Genomic DNA, 13632 nt, shown 5'->3' with positions numbered 1-13632 from the left:
TATGTTGCAGCCATTTCACTCCTTGGCATTTTCTGAAGAGGAATGAAAGTATAGGTCCATACAATGACTTCTGCATATATATTTTTAACAACTTTATTTCTCATAGCTCCAAATTGGGAAAGATGCAAAATCTATCAACAGATAAATGGATAAACACATTGTGGTTTATCCATACAATGGAATACTACTCAGCAATAAAAAGGAATGAACTATTGATACATAAAACAACAGGAATGAATCTCAAAATAATTACGTTAAGTGAAAGCAGTCAGACAGAAAAGAGTACATTCTGTCCAATTTTACATTCATATCATTACATTGCATCTGGAAACTGTACTCTATAGTAACAAAGAGCACATCAGTGGTATCCAGGAGCCTGGGGAGTGGGAGTGGAGAGTCCTGGAGACATAAGAGCAGAAGTAAGACAGCAAAGGAACACATGAAAAATTTGGGGATGGATATGTTCATTATCTTGATGTGGTGATGGTTTCACAGTATTCATATGCCAAAACTTATCAGATTCTGTACTTTAAATATATATATTCTTCATGCCTAGAGAGTGGGAGGAGTATTCACTAGAACCCAATAACAGTGGTTGTGTCAGGGAAAGAGAACTGGATAAGTGGTGATCAGAGATGGGAAGGTGTCTTACCATTTTGTTCTATTTAAATCTTTACCCTGTGCATATATGTTAATAAATCCAATATTAGTAAAATATAAAAATGAAATAATGAAAAAACTCTTGAAATTGAAAGGGACACTTAAGAGGTATTGTTGTTATCATTATCACTTCCACCACCAAATTTAGCAGTGCTTCAATTAACATAAACCAGATAGAGTCCGAAGAGCTTCATTATATGTGATCTGTTAGGAAGACTTAACATATACAGACAATGTTGATCTCAGATGGGAAGCTGCAGCAATCTCCTAACTCACTCTTGCTCCTTGCTCCAGGTCAATCTTTCTTTCAGTTGGAAAGGATCAGCTTCCTAAAGCACAGGTCTGATTGTGCATTCACCTGTTCAGAATTCTTCTTCATAGTCCACTCATTCTCTACAGAATAAAGCTCAAATTCCTTAGTGAGGCATTACAAACTCTTCATGAAATGGCCTGCCTTCCCTTTCAACACCATCTCACTGCAATTCTCCTGAGTAATCCTCTCCTTTGACCCCAGCACACCTGGGCTTTTGGTCTTTTCTCCACACTCTACATGTCAGTACCTTGGCTCACATTCACATTATTGTTCTATCTGGATTACTTTACCAACCCTCACCACAAACCCATCCATCTTTCAAGCTTCAGCTCCTGGGCCACCTCTTCTACATAAATCGTCCTGATTTCCTAAAACCAAAATTCATCTTCTTTTGTGCATCCATTAATCATTCAAAAATAAAAGCATATGTACTATGTGCCAGGCAGAGAGAACCCAGATGCAGGTCCTGGCATTAAGTTGCTTTGAGTCTTCCTGCAGGAGACCAGCATGCATGCATCATAACTAATATTTACTGAGCATATACTAAGTGTCAGTAATATATTAACTCATTTAATCTTCACAGCAACTCTATGAGGTAGAGACTATTTCTTGCCTTCATTTTAGAGGTAAGGAATTGGAAGCATGCAGATGTTACAGACTTTCCAAGGCTAGAAAAAAGAGGAGCTGGATTCAAATCAGATGTTCCAAGTCCAGAAGCTCTGCATTTCTCCCCTTGCCATAGCTGTTTCATAGTACATGCACTTACTCCATCTTCATTCTAATTTAATTGACCTGAGTTTATATCGATATTGTTTTATTTATTTATTTAGTTAGTTAGTTAGTTAGTTTTGAGACAGAGTTTCACTCTGTCACCCAGGCTGGAGTACCGTGGCGTGATCTGGGCTCACTGCAGCCTCCACCTCCTGGGTTCAAGCGATTCTCCTGCATCAACCTCCCAAGTAGCTGGGGTTACAGGTGTCCACCACCACACCTGGATAATTTTTGTATTTTTAATAGAGATGAGGTTTCACCATGTTGGTCAGGCTGGACTCGAACTTCTGACTTCAGGTGATCTGCCCACCTCAGCCTCCCAAAGTGCTGGGATTACAGGCGTGAGTCACTGTGCCTGGCCCAATATTGTTTTAAAGCTTTCCAAGTGACTCTACTGTGCAAACAGCATTGGGAACCTCTGCTACTGGGGATGCAGTGATGGCAAAAGGGTGCATGGGCACATAGGCCTGAAACGTGGGGATTGGGAGGGGCTTGAATTTATTTAATTGGCAGGTTGGAAAACAATGAATGAGTGAACAGGAAAGGACAGGACCTAGCGACAGTGGAGCTTCAGAACTAGGAGTTGCTCAGCAAGGCTGGGAGAGGAATCAGACTGTCAGAGAGGGATGAAGGGTCATGTCAGCCTTGAATGTCATGCCTAAAGAATGTGGAACTGATCCTTTAGGCAACAGGGAGACATGGAAGGCTTAAAAATTATTTTTGCATTCATCATTTTTAATAAGCCCCCTAGAGGCTTGCTTGAGCCACTCGCTTGGAAAAAATTCTGCCCTAGTAGACATGTAGGATTTATGTAATGTTGGTGTTTGTCTGAACTACAATGCTACATGGGGGAGCACCCAACCATACTCTTTGTCCATGAGGCAGAAAGAGCCAGTATCCATCTGGAAACATTTACTAGTTACAAGAGGCTGTGCTGTGTTTCCAAAATGCCAAAAATCCCTTGAGGACAGACATCTCTGAATGGGGTGAGGCCACATCTGCAGCCCTGCTTTCTTCATCTCTGCCTGACCGTAAAGCCTCCTCCGCTTGTCAGTGGATGTGGGTTGATCTGGTGAGGACAGGAAAAGGAAGCTGGCACTAGATGGGGAGTGGGGAGGTCCTTTACAATGTGGTGGTGGCCTCTATCTGTACATAAACCTTCATACAGATGTATTCCTCTGGCCGAGGTCTGAAACAGTAGTTTTTCTTTCTTTCTTGAGTTTTCTTCTCTTCCCAATTCTTCTTTACTTCCTTTTTTTTTAATCCTAAAGAAATTCTGGCAGAAAATGTGAGCCAAATAGGTAAGGAAGGGGAAATTTTGTCTTTTCTCAATATGTTGGTTCCCAAGAATGCACAAGGCTATTGAAGATGTGCTCTGAGTCAGGCTACGTGGACTGGATGGACCCTGCTGGTGGCCTATGCAGAGCATCGTTTTCCCCTTCCTCCTTCCTAACAGAATCCCAATTTGGTAAAGGAAATCAGTGCAGGCTGGCCTCTGAGAGGAAGTGGGTCCCTCTGCAGCTCCCAGGTGGATCCCAATTTGGGGCCTAAGGCAAGGATGGTTAGACACACCCCCTTGCTGGCAACTGCTCCGGGCTTCGGCCCATCAGCACCAGGCCCTTGCCAGGTGATCATACTAGTTACTAGTCCAGGTGCCCTGTGTCCTGGGTTGTAACAGACAGAATGGAAGGACTTGAAGCCTATATTTTTTGGGGGGAGAGGGTGGCTCTCTTGTTGGAAATGAACAAGGGAGCAGGTTGTTGGGGGTCTGCTGGCTGCCATCTTGTGACCACAAGAAAAGTCCAGCAGAGGAAAATCCTAACTCAAGGCGAGGAGGGCAGCCAGGCAAATCACAGAGAGATGAGTCAGAACTATGATTTGTCTTGTGCCTGGGGGGCTGGGCCTGCCCCTGGACTGTCTGTTATGTGAGATAATACATTTCCCTTGCACTCGGCTGGCAGCTGAAAGATTATTCCTAACTGCTACCTAACTCGCAGTGGCCGTCCATACAGTAGTTTTAACTGCAGAAGGCTGTAATAACAGGAGTTTATACCAGTCTGCAGAGAGTTTTCTCACTAAACTGTTTTCTTATTTGAACCACCGAAGAGCTCCTTGAGGAGGCGAAATGGACATTAGAATTCCTGTAATTCAGAGCAGGGAAGTGACTTGGCCAAAGTCACACAGCCCAGATCTCCAACTTCATATTGCGCTGTTTCTATCCTGCCAACTCCTCACACGGTTGTCACTGTAAGTTTCAAATGATTCCGTGATTTGTTCTATAATACTCTAATAAAATAAAAATGCCACTATTCATTTGCATAGCACTTTTCACTTTTCAAAGCCTGGTTACATCTACAACTGAAGCAGCTCAATTATTATTGTCAGATGCAGAGATGACAGTCACTGAAATGTAAATGACTCAGCTGGTCAAAAGCTTGTGATCTAGCAAAAAAAGATAACTGAAGCCAATTGAGGTCTCCATTGGGATTTTGGGATCGGGATTCTGAAAGCTTCAGAAGCTGTGAGTGCCAAGCTGCAGGCCATGTGGGGCCCTGAATAAGATGTGTAAGAGGACGGCAGAGAGAGATGGAGAGAATAAGTATATGGCCCTGGGACGAGCAGGCGGAGAAGATCCCTTCATTTCTCACCGCTTTCCAGGTCCCATTTCCAGTCTGAAGAAGGTCTAGCTCAGCTCTGTCTCCTGTGCATGATATTGATGTTTTTGGGCCTTTGACTTGAGCCAGTTTAAGTTGGCTTCTGTTTCCTGCAGCTTTGATTAAAACCCTTTTCATATTTATTGTTCTAGTTATGTCCTGTTCCCCGAAATGATTAGTAGTAAAATGAAAACACTCAAAATGAAAAGGACATACGTGCTTGTCTTTTGGTAACATCAAAGCAGAGGGTCCCTAGAGAGGCTATCCCCAACCCTGCAGCCAAGCTCTGGGAAGAAGTGTGGCAAGAAATCCTGTGAGCTGTCACAGCCACTGAGAAGGTCTGGGATGCTCAGGAAACAAAAAATGGAAGTGGGTGACCTTGAAAACATGCTGTCAGAATGTTGCTGTAGAGTTTCCTCATATATTTTTGACAGTAGTTCACAACCAGAGGTGATTTGGTCCCACAGGAGACATATAATAGTGTTTGGAGACTTTTTGGGTTGTCACAACTTTGACAAGAGAGGGGGATGCTGCTGGCACCTAGTGGGTGGAGGCCAGAGTAGAGATACTGCTGACCATCCTGCAATGCCCAGGACAGCCTCCACAACAAAGAAGTGCTCAGCCCCACAGGCCAATAGTGCCAGGGCCGAGAAACTGATTTATGAGAATGTTTATTTCTCGATGTATTCATGAGAATGTTATGCTTACTGACATTCCAATCTAGGAACTTCCCATAAATATTCTATGTACTTTTGTGATGACTAGAATGCATATCCCCTTCTCCAGGATCACCCTTCACCACCAACAGTCAGAGAAAATCCTACAGCAAACATGTTTCCTCACAGGCAGTTGGGTGGGGTTAAAGACCTCATCGATGTATACAACTGATGTATGCCTGTGCCGTTAGGTTCATTGATCCATGTGGCATGTTTCTACATGTCGGAAAACCAAAAAGGCAAAGCCATTTTTGGTCGTGTGTTTCAGACCGTTATTTTGTACTGCGTTAGGAACCTGGCATATGGTAATGCTTACCACATCCACAAAGGCTTTGACCAATGGTGATTTCTAGAGAGACTACAAACAGTAATTACATTTCTGAAGTGGTAGTTTAGATCTTATATTGCCAGTGGGAAAAAATACTAGTTTGCAGGCATGCCCCAAATGAGCTCTAGAGAAACCCGTCCAAGAGTTATTTATCCTGTGTAATGGAGAGGGGCACGAACATCAGTAAATCTAAAGGAAAGAGGCTAGGACCTCAAAAAGACGAGGTGGGCCGTGATTGCTCCTCTGAGTTACCCTGGAAACCATGAGTGGTTTAAAGATTCTGATGAAGCTTTGGAAGATGAGTTTCTCTCATCACAAACTTCTTTGCCTAATGTGTTTGACACTGTGGATTAGCCTTGCCTCCTCCCGGTTCTTCCCTTTGGGCTTTAAGGTTTGTAGTTGCCAAGGGGCCGTCTACTGTGAATTTGGAGCTGGGTGTTTGGTTCTGCTCAACTATTATCCCTAGAGCCTGGACTCGCCTGAATACTCTGTGCTTTTTGGTCTGCCTTCAATTCTGAAGCACAGAAAAACATTCTCAGGTCTGGCAAAACTTTCCAGCTGAGATAGGAAGGAAGATGAGGGGGTGTCTGCAAGATCCACGCCCTCCCCTCTGCTGCTCAGTAGAGAATGGGCTCCTCTCAGATGACAGGGTTCTGAGAGGCAGATGAGGGGCTGCCTCTCAGAAGCACGTTCTTGAATCCCAGCAACCAGAGACCTGGGTGAAATGGAGGGTGTGGAGGACAGTGTCTGTGGCTCAGGAATTGAGGGCTGTGGAGAATTAAGCCTCGGGAATTTCCAGGGACCAGTAGAAACAGAGTCATTTAGAAGCAGGAGACCCAGCTCTCCCAAGGCAGCCACCAAATGTCCTATTTCAGAGGCCTTCCTGGGAACAACCCCATCTCTGAAGGAGCCCTCAGACTCTCCTGCAGGGCCCCCTGACTATTTTGGCCTGGATATATATAGTGGCCTGTTAAATGAGATGGGATTGATCCTTTCAGTCTTCTTTCTGGGAAGTTTTAGAAGTGTAGAGTTCATGCCCATAGTAATAACTATCGTTTACTAAATGTTTCCTATATGCTGCATACGGTACACAGGTGATTTTACTTAATTGTCATGGTGATCCTATTGGGTAAGGACTAGTGCGCCCATTCATCAGAGCAGGAAATTGAGGCTTAAAGAACTTTAATACACTGCTCAAGCTGGCCGGGAGTGGTGGCTCACGCCTGTAATCTGAACGCTTTGGGAGGCCGAGGTGGGTGGATCACCTGAGGTCAGGAGTTCAAGACCAGGCTAGCCAACCTGGTGAAACCCCATCTCTACTAAAAATACAAAAATTAGCCAGGCATGGTGGCATGCACCTGTAATCCCAGTTACTCCAGAGGCTGAGGCAGGAGACTCAATCGAACCTGGGAGGCAGAAGTTGCAGTGAGCTGAGATCGTGCCACTGCACTCCAACCTGGCGACACAGCGAGACTCAAACAAAAAAAAAACAAAAAACAAAAAACCAACCAAACAAAAAAAACTGCCGAAGCTTATAGAATAAATGTATAGCAGAACCAGAATTCTATCCCAAACCTCAAACACTTAACTCCATTTAACATCGAATTTCCCCACTGTACAAGATGGTTTTATCTTCCTTTTTACCTTGATGCCAATATCCCAGGCTTTTTGAGACACTTGGCTGACAATTGTTAAAACACACACTGTAAAGTACCTACCTTGTATAATAAAGTGGTCTTAGTTACAAGGTTAAGCGATTTTTCAAGAGTCATATTTGAGCCTGAACTCACTCACAGCTCTGTCTCACACACAAATGTTATTTAGGGTAAAATGATGCACCAGGCATATTTTTAAGTGTAACCAGGCATAACACACCCATCTAAGTCACCATCTGAGTGTATCGTAATTGACTGTGTAATGGGATGTTAAAATAAGATGATCCTTTTGTCTTAGTTTCGGTTGAGGCCTCAAGACAATAGGAGCCAACCACTTCCATGTTCCAAAGTGGTCTCTTTAAAGCTCCTCTCACCAGTGCCTGAAGTGGGGCGGTGGGGAGTGGGGGTGGGTAGGGGGGGCCACCTGCTCCTCTTCTGCATTTGGGTAGGAGAAAGAGGAGGGAAAATGCCTACAACTTGTCTTTAAGAAATTTTTGCTTTCTGATCTCCGACTACCTCTCTCAGTTTCTACAACCTCTTGCCTGGAGAGGTCATCAGCCAGGGATCTTGGTTCTCAATCACCTCCTTTCAAAAGCCAGCTTGGTTGCCCAGTAACCCATTTGAAGTGGCTGAGTAGTTGTGTCTCAGGGGCTGATGTCTGCCTCTGTGGACTTGGTGTCTGTCCCATGATTAAGTCCTCTATAGGAGAGGGGAAGAGCTTGTGGCGATTAGGATTCTCTGTGTGACAGTCAGCCTGGGGTTGTTTTTGCTCCGGCCTGAGTCGGGTGCATGGAGGGCTGAGGAGCCTATGCAGAAAGCAGCCAGACAGAGCTTACCAGTTGCCCAAGGGCTGAGGGAGGAACTGTAAACCCCCAGCCAGAACGGATTTATTTCACAACATGTACGGAACTACACGTGAGGAACCCCCAACGCAGTAGGGAAGGGAATCCTCACAGCACCCATAGACATGCCCTATGGGAACAAGCAGCAGCTGAAAACCCCGGGGAAGCTCAGGGAACCTGGATGCTGGCTCATAACAGTACCAACTAGTGAGGCCTGTCCCTGCCCCTCACCTTACCTCCCTGTGTCCGCTTCAACTCTGGATATGAAGACACTACCGTTAGTGGCCAAGGGGAAGAGAGGTAAAGGCGCAAGGCAGAGAAAGAAAATTCAACCATGGCCCCTGTCCACTGCAGAAAGCAAGCCTGGATGTGGAGGATAAGACTTTAAGCTTTGAATATCATTTTTACATTTTTAAGGATTATCTAGTATTACGTACATGTTAATGACTGAACTGAGATTGTTTGGGAGTGGAATATGAGCAAGGTCTTTTTTTAAAAAAAAAATCCTCTGAGTGTGGCCTGACAGATTTCATCCAGAGCAGAAGCAAGAACTGCCCCCCAGACAGTGGGTGAGTGAGTGGTAGGCGGTGTCTGGGGGAAATTGAGGCATGCGAGGATGGCGCCCTCTGTGTCTGCTTGTCCAAAGCACACCCTTGGGCTCCCCTTTTCTGCTCCTTCAGCTTGCTGCAGACACACTGGCCTCCCAAGCACGATTCCACTCAGGGCTGTTCATTTGCTTTTCCCTCTGCCTGGAATGCTCTTCCTTCAGGGACCCGCATAGGTTACCTCCTGACTTCCTTCATCTCTCTGTTTAACATTCACCAAATCATGCAATGCAAATCATCACATGCACTGCTCTCTGCATCTTACTTTGCTACTTACGTTTTTCACAGCCCATTATCACCATCAGGCATCTTACTGTATTTGTTTATGGTGTGCCCCCAGATTAGGTAAATGGACGTAATTTTGTTCACTCCTCTTCCCAAGCACATGGGATTGGGAATAGCACATGGAGGTGGCCCAATAAATATTTGCTCCTGCTGTTGTTGAATGTTATCTCTCTTCCCCCAAATTCTTTTTGCCTTTTGGAGTGCAGATTTACTCACTATGTTATATAAACACGGCCAGTCTGGGCAAGTTAACTTGCACCTTTATGTCCAAAGCATGTTTTCTGTCTGGAACACAAAGAAGCCCGGTGGAGGGAATTCACATAGCATTAAGATGCCAGTGACCTGATCTCTTGGAAACTATATGTAAGTTTCCCCCGAGGGCATAGGTATGTATTTTTTTCTTTTTGAATAAGAGAAGAAAGAATGCGGTAACAGAATACCTTCTCACTATAGCCTGAAGGGTGATTTTTATGAATTTTATCACACGTCCACACAGAAGTGTAGCCTTTCTCAAACTGAAGGAAAGAATTTGAGAAATGCTTACTAGAGTCTTGTCAATGTGGAGACCCTTATCAGGGAAAGTGATTTGCTGAAGTAGTTTGAGTCACAAGGAAGCGTGATTCTTTCTGCGACAAGCTGCTGAGTTAACCTTCCAAGTGAAGATAAAGGAAAGGTTTTGGAGACTGGCTACACAGAGGGCTTCAAGATGGAGTTTCCTCAGCCTTTCCTCCTCTCATACCGCCTAACTCCCCTGAGTCAGCTTTTCCCCATCCACCCAAAAAGGAGATTATCCACCAATGACAGAAATAAAAGCCTTCTTCTCCTGACAAACCTTTCCCTGCGAGTTCCTTGTCTCCACGCCTCTCCATTATTATTACTAAGGTGTCTCTACCTGCAAGCGGGAACATTTTTTTTTTTCTTAAAGAAATTTCACTTGGCTTGAGAACTATGTTTTCAGGGATGGCGAAGACTAATTTGGTGCTGTCACAGAAAAACCAGGAACAGGTGTAATTGTTGCCTGGCAGGTTAAAAGTCTGACTTTGGAAGTAGACCTCTTGGATTTGAAACTGAGCTCCCTCCCTTACTAGCTGTGTGGCTTCGGACAACTTACTCAAATTATCAGTGCCTTCGTTTTTTTCATCTGTATAATGGCGATGGTAAGAGCCCCTCATATGTTTGCTGTTAGGGTTAAATGACTTAATATGACCGGGCGTGATGGCTCACGCTTGTAATCCCGGCACTTTGGGAGGCCGAGGTGGGCGGATCACGAGGTCAGGAGATCGAGACCATCCTGGCTAACACGGTGAAACCCCATCTCTTCTAAAAATACAAAAAACTAGCCGGTCGAGGTGGTGGGCGCCTGTAGTCCCAGCTACTCGGGAGGCTGAGGCAGGACAATGGAGTGAACCCGGGAGGCAGAGCTTGCAGTGAGCGGAGATCGCGCCACAGCACTCCAGCCTGGGCGACAGAGCGAGACTCCGCCTCAAAAAAAAAAAAAAAGAAGAGACTTAATATATGAAAAGGGCTTGAACAGTGGGTGGCACATAAGAATAGCTCTGTAAGTGTTAGCAGTTATTATTATTATTATTTAATTGAGATAGGGTCTTGCTCTGTTGCCCAGGCTGGAGTGCATGATCATAGCTCATTGCAATCTCGAATGCCTGGGCTCAAGTTATCTTCCTGCCTCAGCCTCTTTACTACTTGGGACTACAGGCAGCACAGCCATGCCTGGCTAACTTTTTAATTTTTAGTAGGGGCAAGGTCTCACTATGTTGCCTGGGCTGGTCTCAATATCCTGGCCTCAAGTGATTCTCCTGCCTCAGCCACCCAAAGTGTTGGGTTCACAGGTATGAGCCACCATACCTGGCCTATTATTATTGTTGTTGGGGTGATGGTTAATCATTATAACATCACCACCACCTCCACCACCACCACCACCACCACCACCGTCATCATGACCATCACCATCTTGCAAAATGCTATGTGTGTTTGAGGGCCAGGAATTTCACTGTCTTCTGCAAACCACAGGGAGATACATTTTAAGACAGTGAGAGGGAAACCTTTTGAGATTTCTCAGATTACAACCATCACAGAAGTTGCCTCTTTCATTTATTATTTATTGATTGACTAGCTCAGATCCCCTGGATAAAGAGATGGCACCTAGCTTCTAATGATTATATTAATATCACATAATTCCGTGAATCTATTTGCTAAACGTATCCAATGAGTTAATGTGTAAAACTTTGAAGATTATTACAAATGATTTGTCTCACAGCTGATCTGATTTCTTTATTATAGTCACATATAATTTAAAAAATTTACTAACATTTGGGTGCTGACAGGGTGCCAGGCGCTGATCAAACCTCTTTGCCATAGCTCTGCGGAGTACGCAGTAATAATAGACCCCTTTTATAGATGAGAAAACTGAGGCCAAGAGACTTTAAGTAACTTGCCAACATTAACACATTTAAAAAGTAGCACAGCTTCCTGCCTAACACCCACAGGACCCATAGCACAGGAAGGGCCATTTTTGCCTTGACCTCACATGTAAGGCATTAAATTAAGGCATTTGACATTCTTTCCACATGGGGTTATACTGACAGTCCCAGAAATACAGCAGAAAATGGAAAAAAGTCTTTCACACAACTTGGACCCACAGTCTCCAGTACGCTATGTATATGTGTGTGCATATATATACACATATATATAATCTCCTCTAATTGTCTTGTGAAGAATATGGAGACTTGTATAGGTATATATATGTATATGTATATGTATATATACATAATCTCTAATTGTCTTGTGAAGAATATAATTATGGTAAATTTCATTTTTGTATACATGAAAGTCTCTGGTTAGGTAAACACGCATATTTAAAATATACCATAAGTTTCATAGCCCTCTTTCGATACTTCTTCATTTAGCAATGTACACAGAGTCTCAACGATGAAATTTTCCTGGCCACGTTTTGACATTGGAAAGGTCCCAGTGCATAGAACCATAGGATTGAGAGGGAAACTTAGAGATTATCTTGTCTAACTTCTTCATTTCGTATGTGATGAAATAGAGATGGAGACGTTGAGTAAGCTCTCCAAGGCACCACAGCTAAATGCCCTTCTACTGACAGACAGACCCATGTGTTCTGTCTTGTCCCTACTGCTGCTGACACTTGGCTTACACCTCCAAGTGTGAGCAAGGAGAGGGGAAACTGCACATGTGGGCACAGCTTCATGGGAACATGTTGGGGACCAGGAAGTTTTTATTACATAAATGCTTTCTAAAGTAATCTTTTTTTTTTTTAATATGTGAGGAATAAAAGATTACATTTTCTTTCTCTCTCTCTCTCTCTTTCTTTCTTTCTTAAACTGAGTCTCACTTTGTTGCCTAGGCTGGAGTGTAGTGGCATGATCTTGGCTCACTGCAACCTCCGCCTCCCGGGCTCAAGTGATTCTCCCACCTCAGCCTCCCGAGTAGCTGGGATTACAGGCATGCACCACCACGCCTGGCTAATTTTTGTATTTTTAGTAGAGATGGGGTTTCACCGTGTTGGCCAGGCTGGTCTCGAACTCCTGACCTCAGGTGATCCACCCACTTCGGCCTTCCAAAGTGCTGGAATTACAGGGGTGAGCCACTGTGCCAGGCCAAGATTACATTGTTATAGAAGTTTTGACATTTCAAAACTCCTTGGGAGCTGAGAATCACTATTGACCCTTGTGGCCGCCCTGGGAGGGAGGGTGTACAGGCATTGCTATTTCTGTTTTTCAAAGAGGGAAACAAAAGTCAAGAACTGTTATATACCTTTTCCAAGGTAATAGTTAGGTAGTGGCAGAGCTGTTACTATAATTTAGGACTCCTGGCTTGGCACGTGCATTGAACCATACTGCTTTCCTGTTTTCAATGTGTCTTATAGGAATCACAGCTGAGAACAGCACAAGCATTTTTGTTCTCATGATGCTAATCATAAACCATTCTCAAACCTCATGTATTTTCTCTGAAAGAAACTATTCTTCATGTGATCAGTAACTTGGTGGAAAAGACACATCTTCTTAACAATATTCATAAAGTAAACACTTTGAGGACAGATATTAAGCATTTCCAATCTTCCTAAGGAATTTTTTTTTTTTTTTTTTTTTTTTTTAGTGGTGAACCATAAGATATATTTAAATGAAGCTTAGTCTGGGAAACCAGCATATTGCAATAAAAAATGCAAGTCCTTGCAATCTTGTAATTATTTATCTGGAGCTTTATGTACAAAAGAGGGTATTTTAATTCAATAAATAAAAGATGGCACTTCCAGCTTGCCTACCAGCACTAGCTACCACTTCAGTTAACACACACAGAAAGAAAATACACAAACAAACAGTGTTTGATCCTGCTTTGCTGCAGGGTGTTTTTATCTTTCAAGAGACCAAGGGAAAAACAACCTCAGAACTTTACCACCAAAACTTCCAAATTTATTGCAGCACAACATAATGGCAAAATACTATTTTCTTAGCACACGCAATTTTGAGCAACCACCATGGCCAAGAATGCTTGGTTTTATTTTTACAATAAGTCCAAAGAAAAATTTTAACTCCACTCTTGATTTAGGAATGGCAAAGATGCTGTGGGTTGTTCGGAGCAAAGTATCATGTCTGATTATTTAGTCTTATCCTCTCTCTTTAACCTGTGCCTGAGGCGTTTATTTCATGTTTATACTAGTTGGACACAAATCATACTTAAAAGAGACTTCATATCCTGTCTTCCTGTGAAAAGCTGAGCTACAATGGCAGACTTAACAATGCCAGCCCCTTCTTGGGCTTA

At 43.6% G+C, this 13632-nt stretch overlaps 1 protein-coding gene across 2 annotated transcripts in view; it reads right to left on the bottom strand.

The window, feature by feature from the left end:
* The window catches only part of VIT (vitrin), a 127471-nt gene that overhangs the window by 111322 nt on the left and 2517 nt on the right, over positions 1 to 13632 (bottom strand). The gene's annotated exons all lie outside the window — the stretch shown is intronic.

The sequence above is a fragment of the Papio anubis genome, chromosome 14 (genome assembly GCF_008728515.1).
Source record: "Papio anubis isolate 15944 chromosome 14, Panubis1.0, whole genome shotgun sequence".
NCBI classification, from domain to species: domain Eukaryota; kingdom Metazoa; phylum Chordata; class Mammalia; order Primates; family Cercopithecidae; genus Papio; species Papio anubis.
Note: the sequence above shows the minus strand (reverse complement) of the source record. Positions and strands in the feature narration are given on the sequence as shown.